Source organism: Lemur catta, chromosome 6, assembly GCF_020740605.2.
Source record: "Lemur catta isolate mLemCat1 chromosome 6, mLemCat1.pri, whole genome shotgun sequence".
Taxonomy (NCBI): domain Eukaryota; kingdom Metazoa; phylum Chordata; class Mammalia; order Primates; family Lemuridae; genus Lemur; species Lemur catta.
The window spans coordinates 60,725,059-60,741,597 of NC_059133.1; the positions used below are offsets into that span (position 1 = coordinate 60,725,059).

The 16,539-nt window shown below is 39.9% G+C and overlaps 1 pseudogene; it reads left to right on the forward strand.

Moving 5' to 3' along the window:
* The first annotated feature begins 15,277 nt into the window (after positions 1 to 15,277).
* LOC123640671 lies at positions 15,278 to 16,016 on the forward strand (annotated as a pseudogene).
* The last annotated feature ends 523 nt before the right edge of the window (positions 16,017 to 16,539 follow it).

Here is a 16,539-nt window from a genome sequence, read left to right on the forward strand (position 1 = left end):
TCCTTAATATCAAGAGCTTCTAAAAATCACTAAGAAAAAAGAAGCTCAATTAAAAAATAGGCTGCAGAAATATAAAAGGAGCTACCAGAAAAAGAAATACAATAAACACTTGAAGAGATATTCAATCTAACACTCTAACCCTTAATTAAATAAGTGCAAATTAGAATGTCCATATGACACCTTTTTTTCCCCTTTTCATGATGGCAAAGAATCTAAAACAGTTGCTATTATAGTTCTGGTAAGAGTGTAAGAAACAGGAATTTTTCACATGCAGTTGGTGAGAGTGTAAACTGTTGCAACCTTTTTGGAGAGCAATTTGGCAGTATCTGTTAATACTGCAAATGCTCTTAACCTTTGTCCCATCAATTCCATGTCTGTGAATTTTTCTAACTCACAAGAAGGTGTAAGAATACATGAGCGATATAGCATCAGATTGTTGTCTTCTCTCCTCATCTGGATTCATAGTCCAGTCTCTCTTCTTTTACTATTTCTGTTGTCCCTCTAGCTGTTTCTTCATCTCTTCCCTTTTCTTAGTAAGCTCTTGAACAGTCCTTACGTTTACACTCCTCCCAACCAAACCCCGTCCCCAGGGCCTATTTTCCATATTCAGGCTCCCAGCTAGCTTGGCTCCCTACCACAGATAGAAACTAGAGATATTACTTGATCACATGCATCAGAAAATATTAACTGGTAGATCCCTGTTCAACCACAGTTTAGTTCTTCATAGCTACCTTCAAAATGGTAGTGGGTAGCTTTTACAAATTTTATGAATTTAGGACAGCCTGAAAAACTAATTTTGCCAAGACCCTATCTCAGACCAATTAAATCATAATTTCTGGTGGCATAGTGAAAGGTGTTTTAAAAATTATCCAAAACTTAAGATGAAGAGAGGACATAATATTAGACTGGGCCATTATTTATCAGTCCCAGCTGAGGATGATTTAATTATCTAACGGAATGTGCTTTTGTTTGCTGTGTTATCTACCATTGACTAAGGCCTAGATTTTGTGATGTTACATACTACATGTTATTTGTTAACTTACAGATTTTTTTTTCTGGTACAGATGCAAGTGATTTCTGCCCAGTAGAAAAATCATCTCAAAGGTTTTGTATCTAATTTAGCAATTTATTCTAGCATTCTAGCATTCCTACGTGCCTATAAATACCCAGTTCCTCAAAATGCTTTTTCAACCAGTTTTTCCATCTTACTTTAGATTGGCTGTGTGTGGCCTTTGGCTTATTATTTTTGTTAAGAAAACTATCCATAGGATGTAAAGTTCCATTCTCTGTTGTGATATTTTATGTTCCCATCCTTACTGTCTCCCTAGTATGTTATTATTTTTGATTTTCAGCCTTTTATTCATAATATGGGCACCCTGGACGCTGGGTAATTTTTTGATACATTCTTGATGGGCAAAATATATCTTAATTGAAGACAAATATTGCAATTCCAATTTTTAAAAAACATCATGCAGGCCAAACAAAGCACGTTTGAGAGCAGGGTGGGCCCCTGACCACCAGTGGGTGACACTTTCCTCAGTCAGGCACATTGGAAAAAACTAGATCTGTATGAACAGCTTGGCATTTGGAAATTGAGCATCAGAGAAAGCGTTATGTACTGTCCCTACCTTTTAAAAGGATGCTTCTAGGGAGTTCAGAAGCAGTCTTTTCTGCCTGAGGAAGCAGCTTGCTCTTACTTTTCAAACATCAAAGTTTTTACTTGAGGTGAAGGTTTGTTTTCCTGTGGAATCCTGACAGTTTGGAACAGCAGGAAGGAAAAGTTAGATCTACTTTCCATTCATAGTTTCAAAAGACCTCTTTGACCGTCAAACGATGTCCTTATTCCTGGATCTTTTCCCTCAGAGACTTTCAGCAGCACTTGCTCTGTGATCTGCATACCTGGGCATTTAGCATTCCCCACCAGGCCCTGGGAATGGACTAGTGATTGACTGACAGGTGTGTCCTATAAGTGACACAGCAACTTTAACCCCTGCAGGGGATGGCATGCAGATAAGCGCACAGCCTCCCCCACCCCCTTGGCCTTCCTTGCTTGACTCCTTCCCTTCCCTTCCTGATAAATCACTTTCACATAAATTCTGTCTTGGGATTTGCTTCTGGAAAACCCAACCAAACACATTAAATTTGCCTCAGCCCACAGTATCTATAGGTTATATTTGAAATGATTGTTTTTCCCTCTATAGTTTGGAGCTTTCTTGACAAAACAAAATCCTATGGGCCTTTTTCCCCGTGCTCAAAATTAAACAAATAAAAAACACCCATTTTGGAATAAAATGTCCCTATCAATCTTCCAAGGTTCTTTCTCTGAATGACATCACCTCATAAGAAACCACATAAACAGCACATTCTAGCTGCATGGTCTACTCAACTGGGGCTAGGATGGGATTCCCAGACTGTTCTTAGGAATGCCATGTGGTTCCCCTCTCACACTTCTCTGAGAACTCTCCCCAGCCACATCCTCTTTTCAAAAAATGCCCTCAGGGGCACGTACTGCAGTGTTTCTGTGTGCCGTGTGAAGTGGACGGCAAATACTGTACTAGCTTCAAATTTGAAATGACCAACTAATCCATTCTTCAAGTAGTAGGTTAATAAATCATATTGTGTCATTGTCTGTTCAAAATTTCCCAAGGGCTTCCCGTATCACTCAGAGAAAAAGCTAAAACTCTTCTCTACATGGTCTTCCCACGATCTCTTCTTCCCCACCACACCCACCCCAAACTGGCCTTCTTCCTTCAACACACCGAGCACAGTATGACCTCAGGGCCTTTGCACTTGCTGCTCCCGCTGCTATCCTGCTCTTTCCACAGTGATCCGCAATGCTCGTCCACATGGCAGTTAACCTCTTTGCTGTCAGGTTTCTTCTCAAATGTCACCCTGTCACTAAGAGCCTCTCTGACCATTCTATAACAAATGACAACTCATCTACCCATCTCACTCATAGCTCACTCCCTATATCCTTCACCTTGCTTTGTTTTTCAGTCAGCCCTTGTCTCCATCTGAAATGCTTTAGTTTGCTTGTCTGCTTGCTTATGGTCTGTCTAGAATGTAAACTCCATGAAGGCAGGGTCTGTCTATTTTGTTCACTGCTGTCTCCCCAGCACCTGGAACAGGGTAGGTGTTCAATAACTATTTGTTGAATGAGTGAACAGATAAACGAAGGAGTTTACGCTATGTCACTTTTCCTCTTTAAAGCGGAGTAATTAGACGCAGGATTCAACATCATGTTCCCAGATGTGTTTTTCACCCTTTTTCCAATTTCTTAATTTTTAAATATTTTTCTTTATAGGTGCTTTAAAAATTATAGGCTCCCGCTCGCAACAGTCAAACATTACAGATATGTATTACGAAAGGGCAAACAATCTTTTCATTTATAATCCCAACTTCTGCGGTAACCAAAATTAATGCCTTTTCTCCCTATGTTTACACAGATAGATACACACAGATGTCGGGCTGGCTTTGTTTGTTTGTTTTTAGAAGCTTAGACTGATACTAAATATCAGAAATAGGACTTTCAGCATGGGAGTTACATAAATGGATTCCAAAACCAGACTGTTTGGATTTGAATTTCTTGGCTCAGCAACCTCAGACACGTTCCTTAATGCCTAGTTTTGCCTTTGTAAGATGTAAGTATTAATAATAAAAGAAGATTTCCATAAAATTGCTGTGAGGATTAAATGACTTAATTAAACCAAAACCAACTTAGACTAGTATATATTATGTTGTAAGCACAAAATAAATTATCTATTTTTTTTCACTTAACAATAGATCTCAGATATTCCTCTAAAACAGTATCTATAGATTAAACTCATTCTATGAATACTCGTATATAATTGCCTGGTGTGGATCCATCAGCAATATAATTTTTTTCAAGCTTTCCGCTAGTGATAAACATAGAGATTTTTATAGTTTTTGCCAGTATACACAGTGCTACAATAAATACCCTTGACCGTAAGTGCTTATAAATTGGTACATTATTTCTCTAGGATAGAATCCCAAAAAATCAGGTTGCTGGACCAAAAGGTCTGTGTTTATTTAACTTTAATGGAATTACCAGCTTACTTTTTAAAACTATTAGTAATAATCCACACACCCACAAATCATATATATTTGTCCCTTTTTCTGCATCCTCACGAGAACTAGATGGTATGACACTTCTAAAGTTTTGCCAAGTGACAACAAAAATATGGAATCTTTTTATTTATTTTATTTTAAATTTCCAAATTATTAATGATGTTGATCATTTTTTCATATGCCTCCTATTGGCAATTTTTACGTCCTTTCTTATGAGATGCCTGAACATATTCTTTATCCATAGTTTAGTAGGATTGTCTTTTTCTTATCAATTTGTGTAAGAGGGACAAAGGAACACCTTTTTACATGTGTGGCAAAATATTTTTTCCCAGTTTAGTGTGTTTGTTTTTGGACTTTGTGATACCTTTTGCATGCTTTTATTTTATGTTTTAATTTAGTCAAATACATCTACTTCTACTTTATGATTTAGGTTTTTTTGCATTTCTAATTTTTATAAAGAAATTCTAAGTATCAAGTAAAAACATCTTCCTAAAATTCATATAATGAATTTATTATGATTTTATTTATAATATTTAACATAACATCTTCAATCCCTCAGAAGTATATTTGTGTATGTATGTGAGGTGAGGGCATAACTTTTCTTATAGATGGATGGATAATTGAGTTAGCACCATTTATTATATAAACCACTCTTTGCCTATTTATTTATTAAGTTCTCAAGCATATTTGGATCTTTTTCTTAGCTTTCTATTCTATCTTTCCTATCAATTTTTCTAGTCCTATGCTAAAACTGTCTGGATTGCAGTCATTTTATATTATGTTTCAATAATTAGTAAGACAAGGCTCTTTCAACCCTTCTTTTGAAAACATTATTGGCCACTTTTAGATATCTAAGCTTCTATCTTGATGCTATAATAACTTTGCACAGGTTTTTAAAGCCTATTGGGATTCAAGCAAGAATGGAAGCACATTAATCTTATTTATTTGGGAAGAATAGTCATTTTTCTTACATTGAGTCTTTTCCCATCCAAAACATGGCATGTCTCTCAATTTATGTAGACCTAGTTTTATATCTTGCAGAAAGATTTTACAGTCTGCTTCACTTAGGTCTTATACCTTTCTTTTAAAATATATTACTAAGGACTTTATAGTTGTTGCCACAATTACAGACTGACAGCTCCATTACTAACTGATTGCCACCAGATCCCAGATGCTTTATTTTATTATGCCAGGTGGGAGAAGCACCTCATTGCTAGCATTGTCAAATTATCACTGACATTTTTTTCCTTTAAAATTTACCACTATTCTAGCTCTAAAGTTTAAAAAGCTATATCTGCTTTATATTATATTCTTTATATATAACTCATATGATTTTTCCCTTGCCAGAAAGTTTATCATAGTGCTTAGGTTTTTATCTATGAATCAAAAAGGTATTTTACAAATACTTATGAGAAGAAACTGTAGGTATGCAGGATTTGAAGTTGGACATAGAATTACTTTACGTTCACACATGGTTGAAAAGACTGTTATGTGACTAGTTCCTGCAATGTTTACTGTGTTTGTTTATAGATCCTCCCTTCAGTAGTATTTTCATGACCCAGTCCTCTGATTCAAACCGTAATGGCCCCGGGAGTGTGAGCAGCTGGGGAAGTAGAGAGATTCAGGGTGAGCACAGGCCCCTGGGGGAATCCACCCAGCTGCCAAGGCTGACTCTGAACTTGCGGAGAGGTGCCGGGGGCCCAGAGGGAGTGTCACACCAGCTTTAGTGGTGACAGCCATCTGTCCAAGCTGCAGAGTCCAGGAGGAAGTGGCCACATTCCTCCTAGCTGTGAAACTCTGAAATGGAAAGTGAAAAGCAATTCCTGGGTCGGCCTAACCATAAGCGTCAGCCGGGAAACTTCTCCAAAGACAGTGGGGCCACAGTCAACCGTACCGGACTGACCTCAGGGCAAGTCTCCAGTCCACAGTAGTCAGCCGGGTACTGGTTGGAACTTAGGAACCAAAGCTGAGGCAAAAGCCAGTGTGTCCAATCGAGGCAGCAAGTGGGCAGAGCAATGCCAGGATCTGATAACACTAATGGTGGTCTGGGAGTGACTGAGCACAAAGCCTACCAGTATGCATCAGACCCTGGGCCTGGTCTCTTAGTTCCTTCACCTCCCCTCCTTCAGTGACTTTGTCCTCTACTCTGACGCAGCTACTCACTCGCATAGCAATATCTAGACCTAGTCATCACCAATAACTGCAATTCCTCCATAATCTCAATTCCATGCACCCCATTTTCTGACCACACTTCCTGTCTGTACAGCTGACTCCCCCTTTTACCTGAAGGCCAGCTAACTTTCACTCTTACCAGATGGTGATCCCTTTGTATTCTCACTGTCCCTTATGCCCTTGATGTTCTCATCTACCTCTTGGCCCACCTTAAAGTCCACAGACAATCATTGTACAAGCATATCTCATTTTATTGTGCTTTTGTGTTTTTCAAAAATGGCAACCCTGCATCAAACAAGTCCATTGGAACCATTTTTCCAACAGCATAGGCTCACTTCATGTGTCTGTGTCAAATGTTGGTAATTCTCCTAATATTTCATACTTTTTCTTTATGATTATAACTGTTATGGTGAACTGTGATCAGTGATCTTTGATCTTACTATTGTAATTGCTTGGGGGCACCACAAATTGTACCCGTTTAAAACCACGAACTTAATCAACAAATGCATGTGTGTTCTGACTACTCCATAGATCAGCCATTTACTCATCCCTCTCCCTCTCCTCAGGCCTCTATATTCCCTGGGACACAACAATATTGAAATGAGGTCAATTAATAGGTGTTCAAGTGAGAGGAATTGTACACATCTCATTTTAAATCAAAAGCTAAAAATGATTAAACTTAATAAGGAAGGCATGTCCAAAGAAGATACACCAAGAGCTATGCCTCTTGTACCAAACAGCCAAGTTGTGAATGCAAAGGAAAAGTTCTTGAAGGAAATTAAAGGTGCTACTCCAGTGAATACATGAATGATAAGAAAGTGAGACAGCTTTATTGCTGATATGGAGAAGGTTAAAGTGGTCTGGATAGAAGATCAAATCAGGCATAACATTCCCTTACACCAAAGCCTAATCCAGACCAAGATCCTAACTCTGTTCAAGTCTATGAAGGCTGAGAGAAATGAGAAGGGGGCAAAGGAGTCAAGCACATACACAAGGACATGAATACAAGCATTCCTAGGAGACATTGCAGGTTCAGTTACAGACCATGGCAATAAAGCGAATCATACAAATTTTTTGGTTTCCCAATACATATAAAAGTATGCAATAGCATTTTGTCTTAAAAAAAAAACAATGTACATACCTTAATTAAAAATACTTTATTGCTAAAAAAAAATACTGTCATCTGCGCCTTCAGCGAGTCATACTCTTTTGCTGGTGGAGGGTCTTGCCTTGCTGTTGATGACTGCTGACTCATCAGCGTGGCGGTTGCTGAAGGTTGGGGTGGCTCTGGCAACTTCTTAAAGTAAGACAACACTGAAGTTTGCTGCATTGACGGACTCCTCCTTTCACAAAAGATGTCTCTGTAGCATGTTGTGCTATTTGATAGTATTTTACTCACAGCAGAACTTCTTTCAAAATTGGATTCAATCCTCTCAAACCCCGCCACTCCTTTATCAACTGAGTTTGCGTAATATTCTAAATACTTCCGTATCATTCCAACAATGTTCACAGCAGTGAACAGAGATCTTTCTGTTTTGTTCACTGATGTACCCTAAGTGCCTAGAACAGTGCCTGGCACACAGGAGGCACTCAAATACGTAATGAGCACTCAAATGTTGTGAATGAATGACAGATGATTTAAATGTTAAATCCTGCTGGTTTGCAGGGGAGGAATCTAAGTCCATTCATACCCTGTTTATCTCAGACAAAATGGGATCCAGAAGCAGGTCAGAACTTACAGAGTCTACCTCCATAGGTAGGCCAGGACAGGAAAGCCTAGTCAAGGTAGAGGTAGGTTCAGGGAAAGGAAAAAAAGGTCAGCAGATCCTCCCAATCTTGAAGCAGGTGGAGTCTGGAGAGTTCTACAAGTTCCAGATGTGGAGAAGATACTAAAGGCCAAGGGTTTATTCATTGACATGACTAGAGAAAGCCTTTGCCAATGATGAAATAAGCATCTCAGTATATATCTGTAGAAGATATTCAGGAGTACAGAAATTATCGATGTGTGGGTATAGGGTGTTTTTCTCTCCACCTTTTCCTGGATGTATCTTATACAATCCAGAAGGAATGAGACAACATGCAAGCCCTAGACCAAAGATGGGTTCCAGAGATTTCCTGTTCAGGCTTGTCTGCCCAACCCTTCATGAAGTTTCTCTCTCTGAGGAAATCCAGCCTGCTATACTTGCATCTACAGACTTTAATCTCTTCTACTACAGCTCCGTGTCTTTCAAAGTATGGCCTGTGGATCACCTGAATAAGGACAGCTGGCTGTCTCTTAAAAATGTAAGTTCCTGGATCGTCCTCAGACCTGTTAGATCATGTGGCAGGGCCAGGAGTCTGCACACTCGATAAGCTCACTACCCGGAGAACTACTGCCATAGATGAAGGGACTTGTTTTGCCATACTTTTAATTTGTCTATACTAGTTTACCTTTTACCCTGTGTCTCATTCTTTTTACTTCACTTTTTAAAAGTATAAAAAGAAGAGTTTATTCTGAAAATAATCCATGTTTGAGGTTGATTGGGAAATTACTTGATTCATCTATTCATTCCTGTGACCTATTTATTCTACTTCACGTACTTTCAGGCGGGAGGTAAGAAGCACCAATCCGTATCCTACCCAGGCACACAAATTGCCCTTTTCTCCCTGTTAGGCTTTGGTTGGACTTTTAAACTGCCTTGTCCCCAGTTCCAGACCAATAATTCCTTCTAATCTAAAGATTATCTTCTAGAGAAAGTGGACACTTTCACACCAAATATAGGAACTCAGCAGAATTTGTGTCTAAAATATCCCCTCCAAATATTGATTAACCCAAGACCAAATTCCTGTAGGCAGACTCTGTAACATCATCCATTATTTAGAACAGCACATTCATAAACCGCAATCTGTGGCTATGCTTCCCTGGAAGACCAACCCATTGACTGAGCGCCAAACAAGAATAAGGTCATACCTAAGGAAGTTCCCCCCAAAATTATTACTCAATTAATTTTAGCAAATAATTGGATGACCTTAAGATCTTCCAGACTGTTTCTTAAAGGGAAATTCAATAGAGGAAATTTAGCTAATAGGATTCCTATCATCTCAGCTTCTCTCTAACAAAAAATTATTCAGCTTTTATCAAAGGGGCCTTCAAAGCAATCTGTTTTTGCCCAGTTCACTCCTGTTATCATTGATGCTAAAGAGAATTCAGCTGGGATAAATCCAAAAGACCCTTTTTGGACATTGGGTTATTTCGCTTTCCAAATGATATCCCAACTCCCCTTGACAACCAAGCAGAATTCTAAAACCCTTTGAGAGAACAGGAAACTTTCCATATACCCTGTCTCTACAGAACACAGTTGCTTTTACACAGAAGAATTTTCTTTATCATCATTTTAGAAGGGTATACTGAAATAGCTGCAATTTTGGAATTTTTATTTATTCTGGTTTTGTTTTGTTTTGTTTTTCTGAGACAGGATCTTGCTCTGTCGTCTGGGCTAGAGTGCAATGGTGTCATCGTAGCTCACAACAACCTCAAACTTCTGGACTCAAGCAATCCTCCTGCCTCAGCCTCCCAAATAGCTGGGACTACAGGTGGCGCCATGACACCCAGCTAATTTTTTTATTTTTAGTAGAGACGAGGTCTTGCTCTTGCTCAGGCTAGTTGGGAACTCCTGGCCTCAAGCGATCCTCCCACCTCAGCCTCCCAGAGTGCTAGGATTATAGGTGTGAGCCACTGTACCTGGCCTATTCTGTATTATTTTTTAGTTTTCACTGCTCAAAGTAATACTGTGAAAAACATTTCCAATTTTCCCAACTTTGAGGGGTAGAGGGCAGACATACTTTGCAAATTTATTAAATCTAGGCTAGAACCTCATAACACCATTTCCTACAGGGAGGAATTTGGTAAGGAGGGCCATTGCATATGGCCAGTGAGTGAAGGGAAGTGCTAATTGACAAAGCAGCTGTCCCCGTACGGCAGTTTCACCCGTACACCAGTGCTACAACACTGCCTCCAAGCAAAGCCATACATCAAACTTCCACATAAAATGGGAATAAGATGGGAAACAGGTCTTACATCCTGCCCAAAGCGGCATCCAGCATGCCCTGTCTTTTAGTGAACTGGTTTGGGCCTCCCTTTTGGAGAATAGTCCTTAGGTGGCTGGGATGAGGCAAAGCTCCATTTGTTCAGGGTGGAGAACCAGCCTAAACAGAACAGTATGTCAGGACCTCCCACCACTAGATGAAACATTTAGGAGAAATTTGGCATCCCAGACAGGTAGAGAGCTCCCCAGACAGCTCCACAAGCACTAATCCCATTTGGGAGCAAAGCTAGACTCTGGAGAGAGAGAGAGTGTATGTGTTGTGTGTGTGTGTGTGTGTGTGTGTGTGTGTGTGTGTGTTATGCCTGTTCTCTTCCAGGATTCCCCACAAGGCCCAAGGACAAATGTCCTCTCTAGGAGAAGGGACATGTAAGGAGGTAGAACATGACTTTGGACTCAAACTAACCTTGGTTGGAATCCTGCCTCTGCTACTTAAAAGCCAAGTGACAATGGTCAGATTTCCTTAATCTTTCTCAGTCTCAGTTTCCTCAACTGTAAAATGGGAATAGTAACAATAGCTATTCCATACAGTAGTTGTAAGAAATAAATTCGATTGGATAGTATATTGTCAATTGCCTAGCACAGTATCTACTACATAGCAAGCCCACCACAAAGGTCTCCCGATATCATTGTGATGATCTGATCTGTGGGCCCATATTCCATGTTTCCTTTGAGCTCATGGAAGAAAATAGTGAGAAAACTCTACTCAGCAAATACAAAATCAGTGTTTAGACCAGATTTAAGGCCAGCATAAAAGCCAAAAGAATGCTGTAGTTAGAGAGTCCAAACACAACCCTGGCTCTTCAGAATTCCCAGAGGGGCTTCTCAAGGTAGAGCTGTCACAGAGAGTTTGTGATTAAACCATTGGATAAATGCCAAACACACTGCATGCTTTAAAAAGGAGTTATTTTCACAAGGGTAATCGCCAGAGACTGATGCAGTCAAGAGTCAGAGCAGGGTAGATTCTCATCAGGAAAGTGTGCCCACAGCAGACTCTTGGCAGGGAACAGAGAGCGTTAGGCTGTGACATCAGATTTTTGGTCCACTGAGCCACATAAACAGGACCAGCACAGTGAAAACTCACCAGTAAAAATTAATGTTCAGTTAAGAACGCCAAGCCCCAAGAAGCATGAAAAATCACATTGCTGTGGAACAGCTGGTTCCTTCAGTGTCTCAGATCATTGCCAGATTCGATCTTTTCCCATAATAATATATTACCTCTATTAATTTGCAGATTCCGGGGCAAGATAATATGAAAAGCACTAGATGCTGTGCAAATGGTCCCTTATCCATAACTAGAAATTATGTATGTTATAATTAGTTTGCTATCACTAAAACTGCCAGCCCCGACATGTCACTCTTGTTCTTCATGGCATTAGACGCTTGAGCGGTTTTATTTCATTTTATCTTTTCAACTGTCTTTGGCAGCTGCCCAACAATACTTGGAGAGAAGCAGTCCTTTGCCCCCCAGCCACCCCCACCCCGCTTCCATTTAGCCTGTTGAACACGCTTGTTGAGCAATTAGGGCAGGAACATTGAAACCTTACTCACCTTCAGTCAACCTTTCCGTAATTGGGCAATCATTTGCGTACTTCCAGTCTTGACAAAAGAGAAATGCAGTTTTGGCTTTCCAGGAGCACGCTATTAAGACTGCTATTTATTTAGCTCAGTTCTGGCTTCTTGGTTACCCATACGTAACACCAAAGAAAGACAGATCTACTTTACTCTTCTTCATACGTCACCTTTCTTGATTTTTCAGCAAGAGGAAGTTTAAAATCATCAGCTTAAAATACAAAACACTCTTGATGTTTACATAGCATCCTTTCACTTATCTCGGGGTCTTTCAGATTTGTGATTGAAAAAATAGCCCCCTGAAATGGCTATTTGAATGATTATGATTGCACAAATACATCTTTTATTTGGAAGAATTTCAAACTGAAGTAGGACATAATTGGTGGCTTGTTCAGAACAATGCATTACACAAGTGTATTTAAAATGGAGAGCTTTTGTTGACTTTTGTATTTCCACATAGTAGGTACTCTCTAAATATTGGAACTGAATTTGCAGATTGAAAAGTTACAGACTACTTCATAGACTGGCAACAGTGGTTCTCAAACATCCATGTTTGCCTGGTGCTGATCCAATAGTTTTCATTAGTCAGGAGAAAATGAGAAAATTAAGGACAAGGAAGTGAATTTTCTTCATAAATTTGAAATTCTTCCATTTAAAGGGCTGACCTTTTTTCTAAGACTTTTTGGCTTCTCCCTATCTTCATACTTCTTTTATTTTTTTTATTGTACTTTTCCATGAAATCTAAATTTTGGGAACCACTGTTGGTATGTCTACAGATACGAGAGCCTGTCCACTGAGAATTGGCTGAGCTTACTATTAATATACTCATATTGTGCAGCCACAGGAAAGCTGTCAGCTTAGGTCAATAACAATCTGGCTCAACTAGCTGAAAACAGCCCCAGATGGTGTCCAGTCTCTTACCCTTTTTCTGGTCTAATTAGGTCCGCTCCCTCCCCAACTCCTGATCATCACAAGCTGGCTCCATTTTAAAATGTGGGAAAGGTTGGCCCAAACTCTTTTATTTGAACCCAAGCAGAGTGAGAGATTGCTGGATAAACTATGCTGAATCCTGTCTCTGAAAATAGAGGGAAATAAATATTCTCGCCTCTCTGAAAAACAGTAGTGATCACCCACATACGAAATCCATAGGCAGGCAGAACATTTTGATTCAACTCGATGGCCTCACACTAGTGAAGAAAATATTTTGTCAAAGAATCATTTTAACCAAAAAGCAAAACACAGAATTCCAGTCTTAGCTAAGACCACCTGGTATAACCTAAGTGGAAGCACTTTGGAAGGAAACCTCCCTTCCTCCGCTGTGTTGTACTTTTACTGCTACTCCTTGACCTCTTACCATGAAGTCTCAAAGTGAGCACATGTAACTGCCGCACCTCTTGGGCTAAGTGGCTGGGAAACTTTATTCCCCAAGGAAAGGAAGAGCCCGAAAATCCTCTGAGGAAAGTGATCCTGGCGGGGACTCTGGCTGGGACTCCAGCCCATCTGGATTTCAGATCCTCTGATGTGTTTAGGGTTCTATCCAGTTTTCCATTACTGAGAGAGGAAAAAAAAAAAAAAAACACCTACAAAGTCCTCTTTTTTACAGAAATATTTTCAGATTTTAGCTACCTTCAAGTTCTTGTACACAGAGGACAGGATACACATAAAACTGTCACTTTGATAAAGTTCTAGAGAAAGTTAATGTAATTTTAGAATCCTATCTACTGAGTAACAAAAGCCATCCCTCGCCCTCCATAACCAATTATCCGCTCTGGTTAAACGGGAACCTTTTCAGTGATTCTTCTGGTTAGCTTTTATGCCATAGGAAAACGGAGTTTCTGGGTGTGACATGCATAAAATCTTGGTTTTAGAAATTCTAAGGAATTGAGAGCAATAATTACAAAACAGAAATCTGGTTCAAGAGCTGCAGCAATCTCTTCTTCTTCCCCCATCTTGGTCACCTCAGTCTTTTCTTATGTTCTACTGCTAAGGGTCTGATGGAGGCATTATTTAGCGTGATGAATAATGAATTTTTAGTAGCTCTTTGATACTCACAAAGTACGTTCACTTTACTGTTATATTTCATCATTGTTGAACATATGCGGTAGCTATTCTTATCATCTTTAACTTATTGATGAGGAAATTGAGGTTCATAGATGGATCACACCACCTAAAAAAAGTGGCAGAACTGGAACTCAAAAGTCAGTTTTCCTAATTTCATACCCTGTGTTTTAAGTAGCATTTGAAGCTAAAGAAATTAGCAGTATAAGGTCTAAGTTAGAGATCTAAATTTTTTAGTTAAATATACTTTTTTTTTTCACTCAAAATTTGTAATTTTCTGAGTTCCTAAAACAGGGTTAAAAACAAAACAAAACTGAAAGTAACACAGGCTTCACCATCCAATTCTACCCTTCTCTCAGGAAATTGCAGCCAACGACAGGAAGGGGCAGTGGGCAAGCCAAGTAAGGCTCTGAAAGATACAGGGAGATAGAGAAAAGCAAGACGGAAGTATCTGCTACAGGCCTTGGGGCTGGGGAAACAGGGCAAGAAACCAAGAAGAGCGCCCTCTAGGGGTCGGAGAAGCTACACTAGAAAAAGACAAAGTACCAGTAGCAAGCTGAACCACTAGCGTCACCTCTCCCACATAAACAGAGGTTTTTAAACAGGGCAGACAAACTTACCGATTCTCAAATACAAAGATGGAAAAAAAAAATAAAGACTCCTGAAACATCTGGAGAAAACTAGTATATTTAAATAAGACAAAAACTCAGCAAATAAAATGTCTTGAACGTTCAGATGCAGTAGCTTACACCTGTAATCCCAGGACTTTGGGAGGCAGAGGCGGGAGCATCGCTTGAGGCCAGGAGTTTGAGACCAACCTGAGCAACAAAATGAGACCGTGTCTCTACAAAAAACTAGCTGGGCATTGTGGTGTGCACTTGTAGTCCTAGATACTCGGAAGGCTGAGGCAGGAGGACCGCTTGAGCCCAGGAGTTCGAGGTTACAATGACATGTGATTGCATCGCTGTGCTCCAGCTTGGGTGACAGAGCGAGACCTTGTCTCTAAAAAAAAAAATAAATAAACACACATCTTGAGGAATCAGAGTTAAAAGAGCTCACCAGGTTTTAGAAGAAGTATTAAAAATATCTCTGGAGAAATGTAGGAGGATACTATAACTAAAACATTAAATGAATATCGTAGAAATTAAAAATTTGAAAATCAAAATAAAAAGATTGATTTGAGGGATAAATAGTAGAGTAGACACCGAAAAACAGCATTTTGAGAATTCTCTCTAAATAGAGTGAAAAAACACAAAAGAATATAAAAGAAAAGTTAAGCTCTCTTTTCCCGCTGGAACCTTGAATGTGCCAAAGAGAAGAAAACGACGGTTCCCGCTGTGCCAGAAGCCCTTAAGAAAAAGTGAAGGAATTTTGCAGAGCTGAAGGTCTAGTGCCTGAGAAAGAACTTTGCCCAAAAGATGCTTCGAAACACAAGGAAGAAGCTTATCTATGAAAAAGCTAAGCACTGTCAGATGTACAGGCAGACGTACAGAACTGAGATTTGAATGACTAGTATGCAAAGAAAAGCTGGCAACATCTATGTACCTGCAGAACCCAGATTGGCATTTGTCATCAGGATCCGAGTTATCAGTGGTGTGAGCCCAGAGGTCCGAAAGGTGTTGCAGCTTCTTCACCTTCTCCAGATCTTTAGTGAAACCTTTGTTAAGCCCAGCAAGGCTTCAGTTAACATCCTGAGGACTGTAGAACCACATATTGCATGGGGGTACCCAAACCTGAAGTCAGTAAATGAGCTGATCTGCAAGCATGGTTATGGCAAAATCAGTAAGAATTGAGTTGCCTTGACAGATAACACTGATTACTAGCTCTCTTGGTAAATATGGCATCATCTGCATGGGGGATCTGATTCGTGAGATTTATACTGTTGGAAAACACTTCAAAGAAGCAAACAACCTCTGGTAGTCCTTCAAATTATCTTCTCCACTACTAGGTGGAATGAAGAAAAAGACCACCCATTTTGTAGAAGGTAGAGATGTTGGCAACAGGAAAGATCAGATCAATGTGATTATCAGAAGGATGAACTAAATTGTCATGTCTACATGTGACACCTGGAATAGCAGCAGTCATCTTGCAACCATGAGGACACAAACCAGGCTGGGCATGGTGGCTCACGCCTGTACTCCTAGCACTCTGGAAGGCTGAGGCGGGAGGATCGCTTGAGGCCAGGAGTTCAAGACCAGCGTGAGCCGGAGCAAAACCCCGTCTCTACTAAAAATAGAAAAACTTAGCCTGGTGTGGTAGTGAGCGCCTGTAGTCCCAGCTACTCTGGAGGCTGAGGCAAGAGAATAGCTTGAGCCCAGGAGTTTGAGGTTGCTGTGAGCTAGGCTGATGCCATGGCGCTGTAGCCCGGGCAACAGACTGAGACTCTGTCTCAAAAAAAAAAAAAAAAGCCAAGACAATGAAGATTAAGATGACAGAGAAGAAAGAAGAAAAAAAAAATCTGCACTGTTGATAACATCATTGAGCTCCTCGATTAACCTCCCCTGTAACTACCCTGTCCCCTGCCTGTTATGTGAGATAATGCATTTTATTAATACTTATTGTTTAA